A 21,525-nucleotide genomic window follows, 5' to 3' on the forward strand; every position below is an offset into this window, starting at 1 on the left:
ATACTGTAGATGAAGAAAAGCATAAAGTTCATTTTCAGAGAAAGCTTTAGAATAAGCCTAACCAACAACTTAGCCTAAATAAATTATTTTAGTGAAGTTATTCTTTTCTTGTGGCCAACAAATGAGAGTGGAATATGTCCAGTTGGTGCTGATAATTCAATTCATGTTGGAGTGACTTCAACTTCTTGTTATTCATGACAACATCTGAGTGTATGTTATAGAATTTGTGTGATACTTCATGTGTGTTCTCCATAGACAATCTCCTGACAGGATGAAGCCTTGGTTTAGGCTTACTGTCTGCCAGCATCTCAGCAGTTGGTTGGAGCCAGAGTCCAACAGATTGGAGTCTGGGTAAATGGTGATGTCCATTAAAGAAAGCACACCTCCAAATGCATTTCTCTTTAAAGACCCAGTGAAATAAAAAATACATTTCCAAAAGTTCAAAAGCCTGTATCCTGATGTCAGCTGCTGGGTTATATGATAAAACCCCTCATTTTCTGTAAATGTTAAAAACCCCTAACCCCTCACATCATGTTAAACTGCTAGTGTCTGGTGACACAATATAATGGGTCATGGGTATGCGCTTAGATATCACTTGTAAAAAACCTAGCTTATATTGTCAAATGAGTGTCGTTTCAGTCTAATTTTCTAAGATATTCAACAGTGCAGAAGCTAAAGACAAATGCCCCAAAAAAGCACACAAAAAATAGTTTTGCTATAACCACCATAAGTTACAGAGGGAAAATGTATTGATTTTGTTGAGATGTTTAGGAATTTCCTCTTAAATTCTTAGAGAAAGTGCATCTTAAGGCAGATCCCCGTGGACTTTAACGTTCAGCCGTGGTTTTTGCAGCTTCACTTTTTCACTCTGAGTTGGCTCTGATCTTTATCATGGTCATTTCAGTTCAATTCGGAGAAACTCGATTCTGTTTTAATCTGTCCTGTCTGACATTGTCATGCTTTACTCTTTGTATTTCTGGTCTTTTCCTCTCTCTCTTTCTTCTTTGATCCAAAGCAATAGGTGAGTTGAAAGGTTAGCTCATCCTATGACAATGACTACTCTAAAATCCTGATCAGAAGCATGAGCATTGCTACAAACTAAAGCAGAGACGGCAGGATGAGTGTGTGTGTGTGTGTGTGTGTGTTCTCCTAGGTGATGGAGCATGGACGAGAGAGATACTCGTTTGATCCCTGGAACAAAGAGAGAGGGGAGGGAAAAGGAGAGAGCAGCAGAGAGAGACAGCAGGAGGGCATGAGACAGAGAGACAGGAAGAGAGAGAGAGCAATGAGTGAGAGAGACAGATAGCTGAAGGGTGAAAGAGAGAGAGAGACAGGAGAGAGAGAGAGACACAGAGGGTTAGGAGGGATCAGGCCTCACGAGAACAGAGCTTTGTTGAAGGGGGTTTGAAGATCACGAGCAGCTTTGTCAAACAGAGTGAGAATGGAAGGAGAAATGTTGCGTCCAAAAACTGTTGGGTGCACACACACTCCTAATTCTAACACCTAACTGTCCCGTTACTGTAACTGCATGCAAGGTACCTGCTGTCCACTGGTACCTTGCATGCAGATAATTTTGGTTTTGTTTGCCTAGATTTTGGGACATCTGTCCATGAGATTTCTGGCTGAAAGATGAAGGTGGATGCAGTAATAGTTCCAAGAGTGACGGCATTTAAAGATTGTCAATGTAAAAACAGCAACATCTATTACCAGAAACAATGTCACTGATAAAACTTGATATTAATTTTGTCATCTGCTTATTTCCAAATGGGTCTGCATGAACCATGTGCGTTTTACAAAAAATGTATACCCACGATTTTTGTGTTCTTGTATCTATGGATTTTGTTTACAATGGATAATACACAAACCTGTTAACAATTTATGTTTTCTACCAAAGAAATTGTTCCTCTTTCAAATGGTGTGAGCATCATAAACAAAATTCCTGTCACCTCTGTCAGTGTGGAGGGCAAAAAATGTTGGAGGTGGTCATCTCAAAACCAGGGAAAACAAAACTATCTGCATAGCTAGATATAGTGGAGCTAAACTGAATGAGAAAACATGAGCCTTTACTTCAATCTTTAACATAACATTAATAAGTTTAAGTCTATACAACATTCTGTTTTCTGCAGCTGGACAGTTTCATCATCAGTCATGCTGTTTGCACAGGACGGAGAATTCCTTTACCTTGTCTATGCAATCAGTCCCAGAAACAGCCTAAACTACCTTCATGGCATTTTACTGATGTCGGAGAAAAAAAAAAACTGCAAGGGAAATCATTTTACATCCAGTCGCTCATCAAGGCTCCTGATCAGCAGGTGCTGTAGTGAAAAGTGTTTCGACATGCTGAAACAACTAAAAGGAGGCAGATGGAGGAAGAGGAGGAGGTGGGAGAAGAAGATAGACCTACACATTTTACAGTATTTGTTATTTTTCATGGCACTGTTTGACTTGTTGTAAAAGTTAATTATACATATTTACAAATGGTAGTGTAATGTATTCTTTCATCTTCAGATGAAAATCTAATCTAGTCTACTATATGTATGTATCCCATCCAAGGCCATTGCATATATTATAATATGACTGGATCACCTTCATGCACATATGCACACCATATTATTATGTACACAGTAAACCAGCCCCCTCAGACTCTCTCTCCTTCTGCCCTCCACTTCTTCACCTCCAAAGATATTTCACTGCAGCATTAAACTGCTGTTTATTAAAGTGGTTTTGCATGATGATAAAAAAAAAAAAGAAAAATCACTAACGCTCATATATTCCTGTCTGTGCTAATATGAAAAAACTGCTGTTGCTGGCTGTATTGAAAACATTATTCAGTACAAAATCTGTTATTGTATAGGAATACATTTCACATCTTGAAACTTCCTCTGCACAAATAAACAAAGAAAGTAATAGTGGCAGTATGTTCAGGTGCCCTTTAACAATGCATTTTGCTCTGCTGCATCTGTTGAGCAGACATTTTCTTGTAAAGATCCCACGAGTGAGACTGTATGCTAAAAACAAAAAAGCGCACATGCACTCAGTCAAGACAAAGACATATAACAGATAAAAATGATAAAAGCACTGCTACAAACTGTCTTTACAAGATGGCGATACAGTGAGTGATCACTAACTCTCGTCCCCCCTCATGTCTCGTGACACACTGCTGTATACTGTAAAGGGCTTTCATCAAAAGTGCCTCAAAACACCAGGAAAGCATACTGTACATCTTTCGTGTGGATGTGCCCAGTGGGAATTGAAGCAAAGATATAAAACACGTTTTTATATGAGTTTCACACAGAGCGACTAACAACCCAACCCCCGCATCCCCACCCACATCTACCTTTTTATTCTCTTCCTTTCACAGATACTTTTATTATGATCATCCAAACATGCCCAAGAGACATGTGAGTCACTTTGAGAAATAGACTTGTTACTCTACAAGTTATTAATTTCATCAGAATGTTTGGGTATGATGAGGCACAGTCCTAAAAATAGTGGTCTATCCAATTTATGAAACTCTTAAGTAAAATTGATTTTTGTATTGTATGTCTTCAGTCTGTCTCCTCTAATGTGAACCACCACCCAACCCTCCTCCTGTGACTCTGAACAGAAATTAGTTGGTGTAGAAAATGAATGGATATAGTGTGGATCTCAGCATGTTGCCTGAAGACCTACAAAAGGTAAAAACTAGTTATTAAACATTGAATTTGATAATGTGCTTTAAAAACTGTTTTACCTCTTGTAGGTCTTCAGTTTTTGATCATATAAAGAACCGAGATGGAAATTTCTGATCACTTTGCTGATTTGTTTATTTGAGTTCAAAGGTTTCTGTTTGTGTTTCTTTTTAGCTAAGAGAGCAAATCAGTAAGTCATTAAAACATAACTGATGATGTTTAGCACTGCTTTTTGTCCCTCATGGGGAAAGAAAGTCATTAATCTAGTAAACATAGACATAGAGTTCACAAGCACAAAAGGCAAAAGACTAAACTACACTTTAGCAGTTAGCCCAACAGTAATTTAACAATTAACTACTAAAAAAAAATCAATATCTCAAATTATGAACAGCCATCAAAAAACAGCTATAATAAGACTGAGTACTTATAGATAATGGCCCTACAAGAGCATTTAGGGGATGAAGATTCTTGTTAATGTTTGCTTCATAGATAAGTCATAGATTTGAAAAAATGGTAGTTGTAACCAAGTGAGTTAAACTGCAGCTACCAGGGCAGTGTGCCAGTAGGGGCTGCTACTTACAACAGATCATTTACAGTAACTCAAACTAACTGCTGGCTTCAGAATAAGCATTTAAGGCTGATTTTTTCCGCAACCTCACACAAGTTATCACATGATGATTGTTTGTGTGGACTGACATGCAGCAAAGAGTCAGCCGGTCAGGAGTCGAACAGGCGACTTGCCTGCTCACAGCATGTGAGCTCACCTGGTATGCGTCCTAACCACTTAGCTGTCGGGTTTCCGCCCAATGAGTTTTTAAACATAAAGTAAAATACTGTTTATCATAATGATGCCTTCACCAGTGAGAGGAATTCCTACACATATAATAAGCATCCTCCCATGTGGTTTTCCCTCTAAAGTCTTTCCATAACTTTAACCAAGTAGTTATTATCCCTTAACCTAACCAAACCTTAACATTAGTGATGGTAGGTCAGAAAACTGTCATATGTACATATCATTTCTGTAAGTGTTTTGAAAGGCACTGACAAACAACAGTGTACCACAATACCATGATGGAATTTTGGAAGGCAATGACAAACGAAGTATTTGGACATTTAGTTTCTAGTGCTTGGCATATAGATAATAATTGATTTTCTTTTTTCTATCAGTGCCACTGATGATTCAGTACACTCAGTTCATCAGGAGTTGGTGTTTAACATTCACCTGTTCATATCCTGAACAGCTCTGGTAAAGAAGATTTAAAGACTCACGTTGGTGTTCTTGGAGCACTGATCATATGATTGAAAAAGTGTTTGAGAAGCAGGATGGTGAAGACAGTTTTCGGGTAATTCACCGGTGGCCTCTCCCCCTGTTTTCTCTCCCTCTGTAGTTGAACAAGACAGTGCTGAATCTGAGCTGCTAGGCTTTCTCTCTCCCTCTGTTTCTCTGTCAGACAAGAGCAGTAGAGAGTGCTGAATATGAGCTGGTAGCGTGGTGAGTCAGCCAGCAGCTTTACATTTAACACATGCCAACGCTACCAGGACTGAAAAGGAACGCAGTGGGGGTGCTTTCTCTCCCTCTGTCTTGGTCTTAGTCTGTGGCTCTCTTCCTTTTCCTCTCTCTTCCTCTCCCTCTGTTTCTCTCTTCTCTTTCCTTTCATCACATCTCTCTATCCATCCTCTTCTTCCTACCCATTGTCTCCCTCTCATGTTCTCTATTTTTGCCCTCCCCCTCTCACTCTCACCCCCTCCTTCTCCATCTCCCTCCCTCTTTCTCTCTCTCTGTAGTCTCCCAGTGGTCTTGCTGAGGGGCATATGCTGTTGCAGGGAGAAGGGGATGTCAGCTTGGATTTCAACACTGTCACAACGGGGGAACACACACATGCACACAAACACACACGCAGGTATACAGGCACAGGAAGCAAATGGCCACTTATAAAATATGCTGCGTTTCTGTCTCACACACATACAGCACGTGCACAGGCATGCACACAAATGTAAACATAATCAAATGGCCACTTGTACAATATGCGTGCACGCACATACACACACACACACACACACACACACACACAATGAAAAGAGTCTCACCAGGGTAGAAAACAGTGCTTGTCTGCAAACTGCCTGACAGGCAGAAAATAGCCCTGTCTAAGGAGGTGTGAGAGGAGAGGAGAGGAGAGGAGAGGAGAGAAAAGAAGAGAAGGTTTTAACAGGAGGGGAGAGAGAAAGTGTAAGGGAAGGAAGTGGAGGGGGGAAGAGAGGGAGGAAAGAAGAGTAGTTGAAAAGATAATAAAGTAGAGAGGAAAAACAGAGGACAAAAGAGAAGACAAAAGGAAATATGTGTAATGCAGTGCTTTATGAATGGAAGCACCAGAAAACCAACACCCACTAACAGCTAAATGACAATTTGTTCAAAACAACCTATCCTGTCTTTTCCGATTCCCCTCATCCTTCTCTCCTTGCCATCCTTTTTCTGCCAGTCTGTTCCTTTGTTTTCCTCTCTCATCCATCCAGTTGTGATCCCTCCTCCTCCAAAACTCTCTCTCTCTCTCTCAGCTCCTGATATGGTATCAATGACCTTAGCTTAGTACAGCATGGTCACACTGGCCTGACCAGAATCCCATTACTGACACCCTTCATGTGTAACATTACTGCACTGTGTTTGTGTGTGTGTGTGTGTGTGTGTGTGTGTGTGTATGCCTGTATACACACATGCGTGACATTGCCCTTTCCATAGCAACAACAATATTATGTGTGGTGCGTAGCAGACAGACCCAGACTGACACACACCAACACACACAAATATCAGGACACTAACACATACGCATACACAGGCAGGCACAGACAAAGCTGAATACAAAATACATAGCTGCATGCTTTTAGTGACGAGACTGGTACAACACACACCCGAACGCAGACGCGCACACGCTTTCCAGAACGATTCCATTTTTATTATTAGAGCTCCCTTCTCTAAAGTTATTAATCCGCTACATTGGGGTTTTTTGAAACATTTCCGTCTGGGAGCCAAGCTCATTAAAACGGCACTCATGTGGGTACTGAGCGGAAAAAAGCCCTCTGAAACTATCCGTGACTTGATGCTTAGTTTAAAACAGCAGGAAAGTTTACATGAAACATATATTTTTTCATCTCATATCACACATGAGCTTTTAAATCTTTTGCAAAATTATCAGAATCTTAGGGAGCTGGTCTCACTGGATTTATTTGAGTTATTGTAAATGATGTGGAGACAGGCACATCTGGCTGCAGATGTTTTGACTGATTTATATTGCCCGTGTTTCATCCCTGATGCTGATCACTTGTGACCAATATTTGATTAATATTTCTGATGTTTTGTGATTCCGTAATTCATTCTTTTTAGTCTACAACCCTGTTAATTGTGCTGCTGCCTGTCTTGGGCAGGACACTCTTGTAAAAGAGATTTTTAATGTCAATGACACTTTTCCTGCTTTAAATAAATTAAATAGAATAAAATCTCCACCATGGTATAAAGCTTTAAATAACATCACTTGCTGTAGTTAAACACATTTGTAGTGGATGAGGAGCATCTGCTCGATTGCCTGTGAGGATTGCAGGGGCGGGCTCTGCCATGATTATGTAAATCAATAGCAAGTTTGCCAATACAAACCCTCATCCGGGGGCAGTTCCTCTTAGCCATAAGTTATGGTGGAGAAAAATAGCCTTTAAGATTATCTTAATGATGAACTGTATAATGTTACAATGCTATAATGTAAATATCTAAACACCTGTTTCTCTAAACAGCTTACCTTTTTTCATTTAAGAGCTAAGAATGAGCAAATTAGACTATAATGGGATTTCATAGTATTTACAAATAACACTGCAAAGTTCAGAAAATCATTTTGCAAAGTACAATGAATGAAATTATTGAGAAGTGATGCAGGAATACATCTTTTCTATGTTGGTTTGGCTTTAGGTTGTATATAACACACACAAAGGCAGACACTATGAAGGCCAACACTTATACACAACAGGATTGATTAGAGTTGACTTAAACAGAAGAATGACTTTGATTTTATAGGCTCCTGTTGCAATTGCTGCAATAGCCCTATTGTGACCATATGGTTTGTGTTAAGGATGGAACTGGCAGCCATGATGCTCTGAGTCAAGTTTAAGAAGCAAATTTATATACAGCATGTGTAAGAGCTGGACTTATGATGCACAGTAGAGCAAAGTATTGTGATTTCTTTCTCCTTGGACAAGGCTTTGGCGAATTGTTAATTTGCTACTAAAAAGAGGACAGTGAAATTGAAAAGCAGCCACAAACACATCGGTTTGAAAGAAAATTCCAGTAAATTTGTAAGACTCATAAATGTGCAATACTGCAAAAATACCTCATGGGTCACACTCAAAGCTTCTTATCTGACCATATATTACATTCCAGCATATAGATCCAATATGGTGGCTGTCAAATTCAACAAGGTTGGCTGATTTTTCTGTGAATTATTCTCAATGATTAATGGTCTTATTACTATAGTTACCCCTCCCTCCTCCTCAAATGCACACAAGAGAGATACAAGTATATGATTAGAGGGGTGGAAATGAGAGGAAAGAGAAGCAGATAGAGGGAGACAGAAGATGAAAAAGCAGAACAAAGAGATGAGGGGTGCCTGACAAAACTAACATAAAAATGATCTTACAGTGAATGTGGGAACTCTTGCATAGTTATACTGATTGATTTATTTCCTAGATAGTAGCTAAAGTAGCTCTGGGGTCTTTTACTTTTTAGACCAAATAAATGAGAAACAAACTTCACTGCAAATACTCCTTCTATTGAAGCAAAATAAGAATGACAGATGGAGGGATAGTGAAAACTATGTGTGTCAAGGGTTTAAAAAAGACAAAGTAAAGTAGGGAAAGAAGAAGAACAATCAGCGTAATACATATCATGGTCAAAGTTGCAGTAGAAACACTATTTTACCTCTTGAACTTTCCTTTTGGAGAGTTGAAGGTAAAAAAACCCCAAAAACTCAGCATTACAGCAAAAGACAAGAAGACATAAATAAAAAAGTAAACAAAAAACATGTACTTCAAGCAAAGCCTGTTTTTAGATGCTCTACATACTACAGTGTATGTATGCATGCATGTGTGAGTTCATGCATGTTTTTGTGTTCGCTTATGTTATGTGGATAAGACAGCATGCTCTGTTATGCAGTGTATTTTGTATGTTAACTGGACATGTTGCTGAAAAACCTGTAAGTGCAGTGTCTTTTACAGACAGGCGAACAGAGCCAAACAACCAATCACGACAATGCTGAATCTTGCATTTTCCTGCGTTAACTTTTAACTTTTCCTAGCTCATCCTCCAGGCTGTAGTTGGGAAGCACAGGGAAGAACCTGGGTCTTGAGTTGTAGCATTTATTTGCTGACAAACGGCCTAAAGCACACTTCCATTGGACAGTGCCTTCACAGCTATACTGCGAACTTCTAACTCTACTGTGGTCACTCATGCTTACCACAGTTTGCTCGTTTTCTTGGTTACAACTGCCTCTCAACGCTTAATGCACAAGTCTAGTTTCCGCACACAGCTGCACGTGTGTAAAATGCGTGCTGCGTGCTGCGTGCAATATCATGACAGATCTCAGAGCCGTAAATGCTGAGTCAAGGACAGCTTGACAGGCACATTTTAGCTATAGCTAATCACCCATCAGAGCCCAGGATTATCCTCAATGTGCATGCACAAACCTGCAAGAAAATGCTGTTCTTCTCTCTGCTCAACAGCCTTTGTCAATGGGACACATTCACACCCACGAAAATGACATATCAGTCTGTGTCTATTTTTAGCTTCATCTAGGCAAACACTGCTTGCCTTGCTTGCCCTGACAGCATGCCACTGCTGTAAGATTTTGCCAAGTGGCAATCTCCTGGGCCGCAGTTCCTCAAATGGCCACTTGGGGCTTGCCCCAAGAGCGAGTCAATCCCCATAGACTCTCATGTTAAAATGTCCAAATTTACAGCAGAAATCAACATGTTTGCAGCCTGGTAGAAATATAACTCACCTGTTAAAATTTGATTGAGGCTTAAAGTTGTGTAATTGAGGGCGTGGCTGCTTTGAGTGACAGGTGGGTGCTGTCACAGTCCACTAGCTGTCCACGAGGTATCACGTCAGCAAGTCTGCTACTGTTTTTTGATGCGAGTGAAATTCTAGTATTACTTTATTTAAATGTTAGAATGAATTAGAAGGTACTGGTGTCTGTGCTCGCCATTCCTGGTTTATTAGCTTAGTTTGTATACAGCTAATTAGCTAGCAAATTAATTACCCTTGGGTTAGCATCCGAGCAAGATGCGCAGACACCCAGCTGTGCTAACAATGCTAACGGGAGCACATGCTTGCCAAAATTATCAAATCAGCATGCACCGAGGGTTTGGCTCCGCACGCAGCCCACCTCGTTGCCCATTTTTGGATAAGCGCAGAGTTAGGCGGAGTCAGGCATGAAGAGCTTCAAAACTGCTCTTCAGAGAATTATGTGTGTGCCATGGAGGCGACTTCCATCTTTATATACAGTTTATGGGTTTTCCAGAGAAGAGGTTAGAGGGAAAAAAAAGAGGAAATTTTTGCTTTTTACCTTCACGGACTTGTTAAAAACATGTGTTGTGCTACACAGAACAATGCAGTAAAGTCAGACCCATTTGTTCTCCCTAAAGAGGTAGTTCATTTAGGGTAAAACATATATCTGCTCCTTCTGTTTGCATGATGTGATATGGCATTTTCACGGTTTGCTGAGCACAAACTTCCTTGTAATTGGTTTGCTTTCCTCCTAGCAAACGCACTGACCCCTGTAGTAAGTGATTGCCTACAAATAAGTGTGTGGAGAGATGCTATTATTTGCAAAACAGTTGATTTACAGTTGTTTTTGAGATCCGTATATGACGTGGTAGTGGATTAGTTTCCATAATACCACAAACGAGTATGAAATTAAGATGCACCCTGGATCGTCTTAAAACACAACTACAAGATACTAAAGCGTTCATTATATCCTGAAAATATGAATTCTGTAAATCAAAATGTGTTTACTTATCATCACTCTGAACTTTGCAGCTGAATGGACACCACTGGCAAGATAATCATTCATATTATCACATTTTTAATATGAACTCACTGCTTCATGTTCACAACTTGCTATCAATTTCTTGTTTAATTAATGCTCTGCTTCATTAAATTCCTTCTCTGTGATCTGGTATAATAGTGTCATTATAAACGATGAGAAATAAAGAGTTTGTCTTGGAAGTATAGCTTATATTGTTGTTTCCCATGCCTGTGTAAGAATTTCTGCGAGTCCTGTTTTGTAAGTGTAAAGCAATGGTTGAAACCATATTCCCACGGTACTGAACAGATGCTCAGAAGACAGGCAGAAGCAGAGCAGAGAAGCAGACCCACCAGGACAAGAAAAAGTGACAACTAATGCTAGATTAGAAATCAAAATAATTGGACTAACAACACAAAGTGCACAAACAAGCATCTCTCTCTGTATTACTGCAGCAGTGCACTGAGTGAAGAACCACAACAAACTCTTTCCCTTCGTCCTCTCAGTTTGATGAAGTCATGTTTCAGGTGTGTTTTTCTCCCTGTGTACCTTTAAACTACTGTAACAACTCTCCGCACAAGTTCCTAACTGAAAGTTTTTAAGATTTGAAAACTAAACTGGACTGCACAATTACAAATTTATCTTTCATTTTAAAATATGCAAATTCATCCCATTAATTTGTTCTATGAATGGCTCATTTGGACGGACGGAGGAAAGCTCATGAGGGCCAAAGCCACTGCCTAATTGACAAGAACAGATTTTCTTTTCTTTAAGCTGATAAGCAAAAACTGCTGTTCACATCAGTCAAGCCGCTGCAGATACACTCTCCAAACTGAAACTACTCAACACTAGGGTTGCTGGTGTAGTCAGTGTTGTTACACGTACTTCAGACACACATCCATTAAATTACTTGCCTACCTGCCCTAATGTTTTTCTTTATCTTTTTTAATCAACATAAAATCCATTCAGTCCCTTGTTGCATTTCAGTGGTCATGGCAACATTCATCTAGTAAAAACTCTTGATTTGTAAAATACTAGTGATCAATACTCAATGGCGGGGGATATGTTGTTAAAGAGAAAAGCAAAAGCCCCATAATAAAAAGGAACATGATAATATTAATGAGGCAAAATTAAACTTTGTTTGGTTTTTTTTGTTTCTAATCTACACATATTGAGCTGACACGTCTTTTCTTGCAAAATGTCCGGTAATATCTGTGTTATGACAAGTTTATTACACAATGGGAAACTTTCCACATCATGGCATCACTACTCAGTGGCTGCGAATCAACATTGTGATCTTATTGCGCAACAGGAATAGATGCAGATTGATTCTGTGTCCAGTTTTTTGTGCAGCTAACAACAGAAAATTATTTAAAAATCTTTGACTGCAAATTTGCCAACAGTTCAGTGAAATTCAAAACTATTGAGAGCCATGCACAGATTATCAGACAATAACAACATAAGCAGCAACATTAGTCCATCAAAATGGCTGAAAGCCCTCATCGGCCTCCTTTTCTGTACCATCCTTTCTTGGTCCACCTAATTCTATTAAGAGTTTCCATCTGAAACACATGCAATTAAACAAAGGTATGAGGTAAATACAGTGAAAAGAAAGTAAACTGTAGTCATTTAATTTTACTCTAAGGGACAAGTGAAGGGAGGAATATGGGAGGCAGACAGAAAATCATAGAGCAAAGGTTAGACAGAGAGAGAAATAAAGGGGGAGTGGGGTTAGATAGAGACAGAGGAATGAACGGAGGAAGAGATGGTTGTGAGTAGAAAGGTGTGATGCAAGGAGCAGGATGAGTCTCTAATTAGTTTTTTCAGCTCAAACTTCAATCTCTCACTGTGACCTTAATAAACAGATGATATAGACTCACATACGCATACACAAAGCCATGGCTGCGTGTGCACACACGTTCTCTCACACACAGTATGATGAAAGTGTTACCTCAGCATTTTCCAGCTAAATGTACTCATTAGCCTAGTTGCACATGGCTGCCTGGGAAAACAACAAAGTCAGCTCCAGAAAGCAGAGAGCATTCATCTAAGAGGCTGTCAGAGTGGGAGACAGAGAGCAGAGGTCTTAGCACTACCACAAACCCATGGCTGCATCATTTTCTCTAAGACAAAGTCAGTTTAGATGCCATTACATACATTTTCATGACATGTTTATTTGAGCCATTTTTGGCTTTTCCTCACAAGCATCTCAAAGTGAGTTGTCATAATAAATGTTAGGCATAATTTTCAATTAACACTGCTAACAGTACCAACAATGTTTATTTTCCTTTTTAAATTCTAGCACCCAGAAAACAAGCCCTGTTAAGACCAGTGAATATGTACCTAGTCTGTTTGAACTTCACTTAATGCTGTATAGCACATATATCCAGTAAATAAAGTAATTCCAAGAGCAATATAAATTTGAGCAAGGGCAATGGGCCTCATACACACTGGATACATACAGCAGCTGGCACATCTGTCCACATTAACCACTCGAGGAAGAATTTAATATGTTTCATCTGAGCTCAGAGCCAACCATGTTTACCTTTTCCAGCACCTGTTGCATCAGGATAAAGTTTGGATACGCATAAATATGGGCTGGGGACAAATGCAGTGACGCAGAGCAATGTGGCCTTTTGGGGTTTATCATCTCAAACAGGATGCCGCAGGGGACGGTGAACCAAGCCGGGTCTATGTTGCAGGAGGCTGGAACCACTTCCAGTGCACATTGTGTGAGTCAGTGCATCGGACAGTCAGTCACAGAGCCAACGTGCAAATAGACAGACAGTCCCTCACACCTACACACAAGAGCCTCAAATCCAACTGACCTGCATGTCTTCCAAGTATGTGAAAAAAAGAGCAGGAGAACAGGAGGACACCCAAACCGTCACTGTGAGAAAATGCTAAACTCCATACAGAGAGGTCCCAAACTGCAGACTGAAACTCAGAACCTCTTTCTGTGAGGTGACTGCTAATCCACCACATCATCCATCCCATGTTTAAATTATTTTGAAAGTGTGTACAACTTGGATGGCAAAGAAATATGCACCAACAGGGAAAAAAAACCTTTCTACCTGATCATAGTGCTACAGTCTCTCTACCTGAAACAAATGATCTGTTACAACTTTATAACTTGGTGCCCTCTCACTCAGTGGTGGAAGAAGTATTCACACCCTTTATTTAAGTAAAAGCACCAGTGCAACAAAGTTCTGCATTCAAAACCCTACTCAAGTAGAAGTAAAAGTGCCATCCTCAAAATGTATGTGACGCATCAAAAGCAAAAGTTAAATGTCCCCTGTATATAACTGTATGTAAAGTAGTTAGGGATAGGGTTACCAGTTTAGTCCAGTGGTTCCTAAACTAGGGGTCAGGCCCCTCCAAAGATTCACAAGATAAATCTGAGGGGTCATAAGTTTATTCATGGGAAAAAACTGAAGAAAAAACAAAGTTCTGATACACAAATCTGTAGTTTTTTTCAGAATATAGTTATTGAAATTAAACCATGTGAGAAGTGTGGTGGACTACGTGTGACCAGTACTTTAAAATTGTAATCAAGTACAGTACTTAGTTACTTTCCAACACAGCCAGAGGAAACATCTGCTGTATAAATTCTCACTGGTCACCACCAGGCAGATAGTTGCATTTCCTGCTAACACAAAAAGGGTCTTTGTCGATTTGCAAAGGCAAATGAGAGCACAGCTCTTTCAAAGTGTCTTATCTAGTTAGTGAAATATTGGACTATCTCACACACTCACCCAAGTCCAAAGGTGCCCTTTTCTGTGGCAGTGCAGACAAGATGACCATCTGATTCAAAGGCTGAGCTTCTGGCAGAATCTGCAGGCGAGAGGAGTTTTTGAGGGTTTCTGGTTGCTTTTGTGCATATTCTGGTCTCACATAAAGCGTCAGGCTCATGTTTAGAGTCATGAAACCCATGGTTTCAAAGGGTCAGAGGATAGTGTTAGACACACTCACAGAGAACACACAGGAGAGAGGGAGGAGATAGAAAGAAAGAGAGTATTTGGTGAGTACTGAGAACAGGTGGAAGTTACTTATGGGTTGAATCGGGATGTTGACAGACAGGATGTTTTCAGGAAAATTAAAGACACCCTAGATGCAAAAATACATTAGCGGCTAATGGAACACAAGCTAGCTCAAAAATGAGGCAGGATTTCCTATATGTTCTCTCAGCCTCTCTATGCTCCACCTATGCACTGTGATCAGTCCCTAAAAGTGTGCAGGTCACAAATGACCCCATCTAGGTCCAGCACCAGTGATGCAGTCACCTCCAAATCCCCCTCTTCAGGAGATGCACCACATACCTTTCATAAGATAGGGCACATATTTGTAACTATTACAGTATGATAATTTGGTACCTGGTATCATGAATTACACAATTACACAATGTTTTTAATACTGTTTAGCCTTTGCTCAACAAAAATTAAATTACCCTATTCTCCATTTAGCTCTCTTCTTTTTAAGAACACTGATACAGGGATTAGTAAGAATAAATAAAACAAAGAATCTATGTATATAACACACTGCATTTGTACGATATTTTGTTTCCTGCTGAACTAATATGAAACAGAGGGGTATTGTGTAAAAAGTGCGTCCAGTAGGGATATTTTTACAACTTAAACCTGCCTACATGTTTAATTAATTTATTTAGGCTTCTCAATGTGATTTGATTGAGAAGTACTATATATTTAATGGCAGGGAGCTGAAGCTTTTGTAGCCTGTAGTGAATGGTGGATTCAAAAAGTTACCACCCACATTTGCTGGATTTAAACTAGATTAGAAAAAATGTGTGGTTGATTGCATACAAAACTGTCTGCTCCAGATAGAAAAGCACTTTCCGCTTCTGCAGTAATTAACAAGGAACTGTCTGTTGGTTAGTGTTAGAGTATTGTCAAGTCCCAGGTGTATAAAATAATTGAGGCATTCAGAGGTCACAGTCATTATTTATATTCACTACCAGACTGTAATGATTCCAAAGGTGTATTTACATATATTACAAATGAGGGGTTTAATCATTAACACAACAGAAATGTGGGATATGTATTTAATGGGCTACTTATTACTACTTCCATTGGACTTTTGCAAAGAATAAGTCTTGATTGTTTGAATTATAACTGACAAGCCTATATACTGTGGGCTACTTAAATATTTTTAAATGAAACAGGGCTGCCTGGGATCAATTTTCAGTCTCAGTGTGATGTGATTTAAAGGTGAATGCTTTTAGATTATGAATGAGAAATACAGTGTATTTATTTAGATTATGATTGAGAAATAGAGTATATTAAATGAGACCCAGTGGTGGTGTGATAATTGAGGAGTTCAATTTATTCATATTCATTACTCCATAATGTGCTGTATATATAATCTATGAGAGCTGAGCTGGAGATGCAAACAAGCTCCCAGTGAAATGTTTTAATTGGCCTGTTCTATTTCCATTTCAATAAGATGTCCCCTCCTCTCCTCTTCTCCTCCCCTCCTCTCCTCCTTTGTCCCCTTCACTTCTCTCAAGCTGTCCTGTCTGATATCTGACATGTTGGCTCTCTCCCTCTGCTTCCTCTTAATGGATCATTTAGCTCCACAATTTGGAGCTGTAAAGTATGTGAGGAGATAAAGATGAGTGTATGTGAATATGAGAGTTTGTGTGCAACTGGATGCAGCAGGACAAGACTAACACAGGAAGTTGAAAGAGGAGGAGATGGGAAGATGAAAGGAGAGACATGAAAGGAGATGGGACGAAGAGAGAAAAGTTGAGATTTCATGAACACTACAAGTAGAGCTCTGGCAACTGAGATGAGATGTGCTTCTGATCAGAAGTCATTACAGACTTGACACCACCAAAACTGTAATCCATAGTTATTCAGAATAGGGCCATCTTATCAGCACTTGAATTCAAATATCAAGACAGTTTTGACTTTGAGAGTTTTAAGATCTTGTTCAAATATTATTTCAGAGAAGTGTGATTCTGTAACTTGTGATGCCATAACATAGCATAGATAATGAGAATCAAATTCAAAGATGTTCAGATGCAGGCTCATTTTATACACAGCAAATCAATTAAGGAATATGCATTGTCATAAAATCACTAGCTACAGATAATATCTGAAACAAATCAGCATATACAGTGTTCATACTGTCACATATAGCCCACATTATGTGGGCATTTGTTTGTCCATCTAGATACACTTCAAACGTGATAATGCATAATATAAACCAGAACAAGACAAAAACATTGTTAGTACCCAATACTGAACCAAAATGTTAAGCTTGGGGTGTGAAAACTTGAGGAATAAACTTTAAAAACTACCAATTAAAAAATAGAACAATAAAAAACCTCAGTTTTCATGGGAAAAGCCATTGGGTACCAAACCAAAAAAAAAAAAAAAAGAAAAAAGAAAAGAGGAAACACACATTATTTTCAAACTACACACTGAAATCAATAACTAAAAATAAACCAAAGGGGAATATCTATGAAAAATATAAATATAAGAACATAGAAATAACACTATTTGAAATTAATTTAAAGCATACAAACCAAAAAAAAGGTTAATAAAAAATCTATGATAATGTCATGTAAAAGGTTGTAAGAAAGAAAAAAGCATGGAAGCAGCAATATTTACAAGTCAATGGCTGCACTGCAAACAGCACACTCTCAATTCAGTCAAGTCAGGAAGCACATTTGCTTCAACAATCAACTAATTAAAAACCTCTGGCCAGAACGGAAATAATCTCAGTCTGATTGCTGATATTTAGATGCAGATGAAGAGGAAGGAGGGAAGAGAGAAGGAGAAGGAGAGAAGGAGAGAAAGATCAAAAGTGTACAGGGTGGAAAGGAAGAAAACCCTTTCCTGTCTCTTTATTCCAAAGCTCCTCTTCTCTCCCCCTTCTGTCTTCCTCACTTTCCTCCATCTCATAGTTTCTTTAAATTCCCCATCTTCTTTTCCTGTTTCCACTTTTTCATCGCCTCTCTCCTTATTCATCAGATCTACTCTCCACCCCCCACTTTCTCTCCTCCTTTTTCCCTCCCTATTTGCCTAGAGTCCCTATTTCTCTCCTTTTTCCCCCTCAGCCCTCTTTCTCAATCCTCTTCCTTCCATCTCAGCTCCTCCTCATTCATTCCCCCCTCTCTGTTCGTCTTTGTGTGCCCTGCCATTCTCCGTGCTGCCCCAGGCTCAGACATATGGCGTTCTCCTCTCTGCTATTGTCATCCATTAACACAGTTGTCAGTGGGAATTACAGACACATAGCATAACATGCAAGGCTGTGTTCTTGATTCTGATGTTGGAGACAGAACAAGGCAAGAAATTATTTGAGGTGTCTTAATAAAACAAAAAAAAAGCAAAATAAAACTGAAATCTGATTGACAATGCATTTCAAAACTTTCAAATTAGCCTTCATCTTTACTGTGATAAAATCCTCTGCTACATGTAAATGATGTGTTCAAATGTGTTTGGTGTCAACACGATTTATTTGCAATAAAAACTCTTTTACACATAGCACAGAGCATCCAAAGAGGAGGTAAGTAATACTCTGCAAAAAATGTTTGTTTTGACTGTGAAACACTCACCACCTAATGGTTAGAAGGTGACAAGGTTTGGGCCTTTTACAGAGGATGACAGATGTTATCATCTTTGATTTACAACATCCACGGTTTACTCCAAGTTTCACAGTTTAAAATGATCAAAACATCCAGAGAAACTTTGCAAACACTCCTAGCATAATCTGCTTCTTTACTGTCTGTGCATGTGCTCATTATGTTCCACTTGGTGCTGTTACATCAAAACATGGCTAATTACAGCAAACCTTTTATTGCTACTGAAGTTTGCTTCTTTTATCTTTTGTTTGTGACCAGCCCAAACAAGCATAACTTGTTGCACCTGATGGTGATGGTGTTTCATAATTAAATCATAGATCGTCTGTGGAGCCAACATCATCCGTGATGGCTAGCAGTTAGCTCACCAGCCACATTTATTTAGCTATGTTAGTTAGGCTACTAGCCTTGCAAAAAGTCAGGTGAATGGTCCCTAAGGTAATTTGCTATTGTAGCCTTAAAGCCACTTAGCTAGCTATGTTGTTTTATTGACTTTTCTTTTAGCAAATTAAGGGCGCAGATTTAAGTTATGCGACTGTTGCTTGTTTAACACAATATCCTGTGACTTAACAATGTAACTGTTGCATATACTACAGAACAGGGGGCCCACTCACGTTGAACTCAGCCAGCTCAGCAGAGAGTGATCTTCCCAGGTAGTCACCTCCCAAAAAACAAAAAAAAAACAAAACCGTTGCCTGCTGCTCATTGACCGAAAATTACATCTCCATTCTTCTGCTTTTCTACACATTCAACATTTTCCTGTCCCAGTGTCACAGCAGAGTGAATACAGCTGCAGCCCATAAAATGAATCACGGGTAAGTTTGATTCAGGTGCGCCAGTTATCAAGCAGTGGCAGTGGTACTCATTAATTCAACTAACTCGCTCATTAGATTCCCCATCATACTGTACTGCTGTGAAAAGGCTCAATTGAGCAAGCAAACATAACTATTATTAAAGCTACTTAAAAGTATGGGGGAAAAAAAGTGTGTATATTGATATGATTAAAAGTGTCTTCAAAACATAAATGCACCATAAATGCATTTGCTCTTATATATCCTGGACTGGGGCTTTAAGGAAAAGCTGTTTGCAGTGCAATATAGAAAACAAGAAGCTGGCTTCATATAAAACATTACAAAACAAGATGTGGATGTTCTGATTAGATGTGTCTTTCAGATGCCTATATAAAAGTAAAGTTTGCATCTTTTCTGTCAGCAACAGACGTGATTACTGCAAGTTTGATTGGACAGGATGGAAAATTACAGCATGAATACACGCACAAACACAGACGCACACATGCACGCACACACACACTCACACACGCACTTCGCAGAAGTTGTAATTAAAGTGGTTGTGATGACAGAGCTCTGAGTGTGATGTACAGTATTACACAGCAGTCAGTATCACAGTCACAGTGATGTGTGTGTGTGTGTGTGTGTGTGTGTGTGTGTGTGTGTGTGTGTGTGTGTGGGTGTGGGAGACAGACAGAGAGAGAGAGAGAGAGAGAGAGAGAGAGGGAGGGAGATAACAGCTCTATAATAATCAGTCCATTGGGAACAGCAGAGCAGAGAGCTGTGACAGCCTGTCCGCCAGCTAACTGTCAGTTACACAAACACAAACACAAACACACCTTTGCACACAAACACACACACCGATGCTAATCAAACCTTACAGTTGTTACATCTGATCCAATGTCAAAGTCCTATTTAAAGATATTTTTACTTTATTATGTAGTGTGGAGATATGGGAATTGTGGTGTTTGTGGGATAATATGGAACAGCTGAATGGGAAACAGGTTTTTAATGACAACTTGACAGCTGATCTCTAATTTGCAACATGAGACTAAGGATTGGCTGCAGTTGCTGCTGCAGCAGCAGTGATGCAGGATCGATGCCATTTAATAAAGCCGGCAGATGGAGGAGTGACAGGTAGATGGACTGACAGACAGTCTGGTATGAAGACAGAGAGAGACAGACAGGCAGGCAGAGAGACAGACAGAGCCCGGGGTGGTGTTTTTGCATCTCTCCCTCATCGTCCGCAGGTTTTGATTCTGTTTGAAGCTGTCCTTTTTCGCGATGGGTTTTGTTAAGTCTTGTCAGATTGTTCTCTCATTTTTTTTTTTTTCGGAGTTGTCAGGACAAGATGTCTTTAATCTTCCTTATCTACCTTATCTGCAAAGAAAAGACAAATACAGCTCTTTTCCTTTTTTCGCTCATAATAAGTTGAAACCCCCTAGCTGTGTCCATATTCCAAGACTTAAAGGCTTACTTTGATATAACAGTTGTTTGAGCAGAAGTTAAAGAAATTGACATTTCAGATCTTCAATTGAGGGAACAGACTGGAGGTATGTGGTTATTCAATTATTAATTATTTAAATTGTGTCTTTACATTATGCAACAAACCTGTCATTCTCATAAAGCTGGGAATTACATTGCGCTCAGTTTTGGGAACGCTTTTACACATTAAACTGAACAAGTTAATATATTCTCCTTTAGATTGTAGAGCTTCATTTAATGACCACTTATATTGTTGAAAAAGAGATTTCCTAAAACTAACATATAACACACTTTTCATATTAGAACATTAGTACCCTAATATAAAGTGTTACCCTAGTTTCTTATGACTGAAAAATGGTAACAAGTAAATATCAAATTAATATCATATGCATACATGCATCAAAGGCTGATATTATGTGCTGCATGGAGTGATGTATTCGAGGGGGGCAATGGTTTAACAAGCCCATGGCTCGGTTTGTAATGCAGTTTCTGGGTTATGGTTTCAATTTGGTTAGTTTAATACACAAAGAGAGAAGAAGAACATAACCATTTCCAGTGTCCTCTCTGTATTTTGTCTTGTTTGCAAGAAAAACATTTTCTTGCATCCAGAGATTTGACAATATATGAAACCAACAAGTATCTCTTCAAAAGTGTTACTCAGCCTGTTTTAAACAAGCATATAAATACTCTCAGTACAGCTGCAATCTTTGTGTTTTTCCTTAAATGCAAAAATAACCCAGTCATTTCGAACATTAAAAACATACAAAGTGCCACTTTGTCTACCATTTAAGACAAATACCATGTTGTGCAGCTGCATTATTCACCACATAAGTGCAGCATAAATTGAAATTCAGCATGTAGTGGCTGTACTTGTGTCTTTAGTTACTCTCTATTCCTCCATTGTCAGATTCTTCTGCAAA

The 21,525-nt window shown here is 39.2% G+C and overlaps 1 long non-coding RNA gene across 3 annotated transcripts in view; it reads right to left on the minus strand.

Annotated features, from left to right (window-relative positions):
* The window catches only part of LOC139613234 (uncharacterized), a 107,847-nt gene extending 87,267 nt beyond the window's left edge, over nt 1–20,580 (minus strand). The window contains exons 1-2 of one of the 3 annotated variants that reach the window (XR_011686704.1): nt 18,947–20,580; nt 14,485–14,563 (exon numbers count right to left, since the gene is read on the minus strand). This is a non-coding gene — a long non-coding RNA (uncharacterized lncRNA). The remainder of the gene's footprint in view (nt 1–14,484; nt 14,564–18,946) is intronic. The other 2 variants (XR_011686703.1, XR_011686702.1) reach the window with 2 other exon arrangements.
* Between the last annotated feature and the right edge of the window lie 945 nt (nt 20,581–21,525).

This window comes from Trachinotus anak, unplaced genomic scaffold, assembly GCF_046630095.1.
Source record: "Trachinotus anak isolate AG129_WGS33_773 ecotype Australia unplaced genomic scaffold, CSIRO_AGI_Tana_v1 ptg000032l, whole genome shotgun sequence".
NCBI lineage: Eukaryota > Metazoa > Chordata > Actinopteri > Carangiformes > Carangidae > Trachinotus > Trachinotus anak.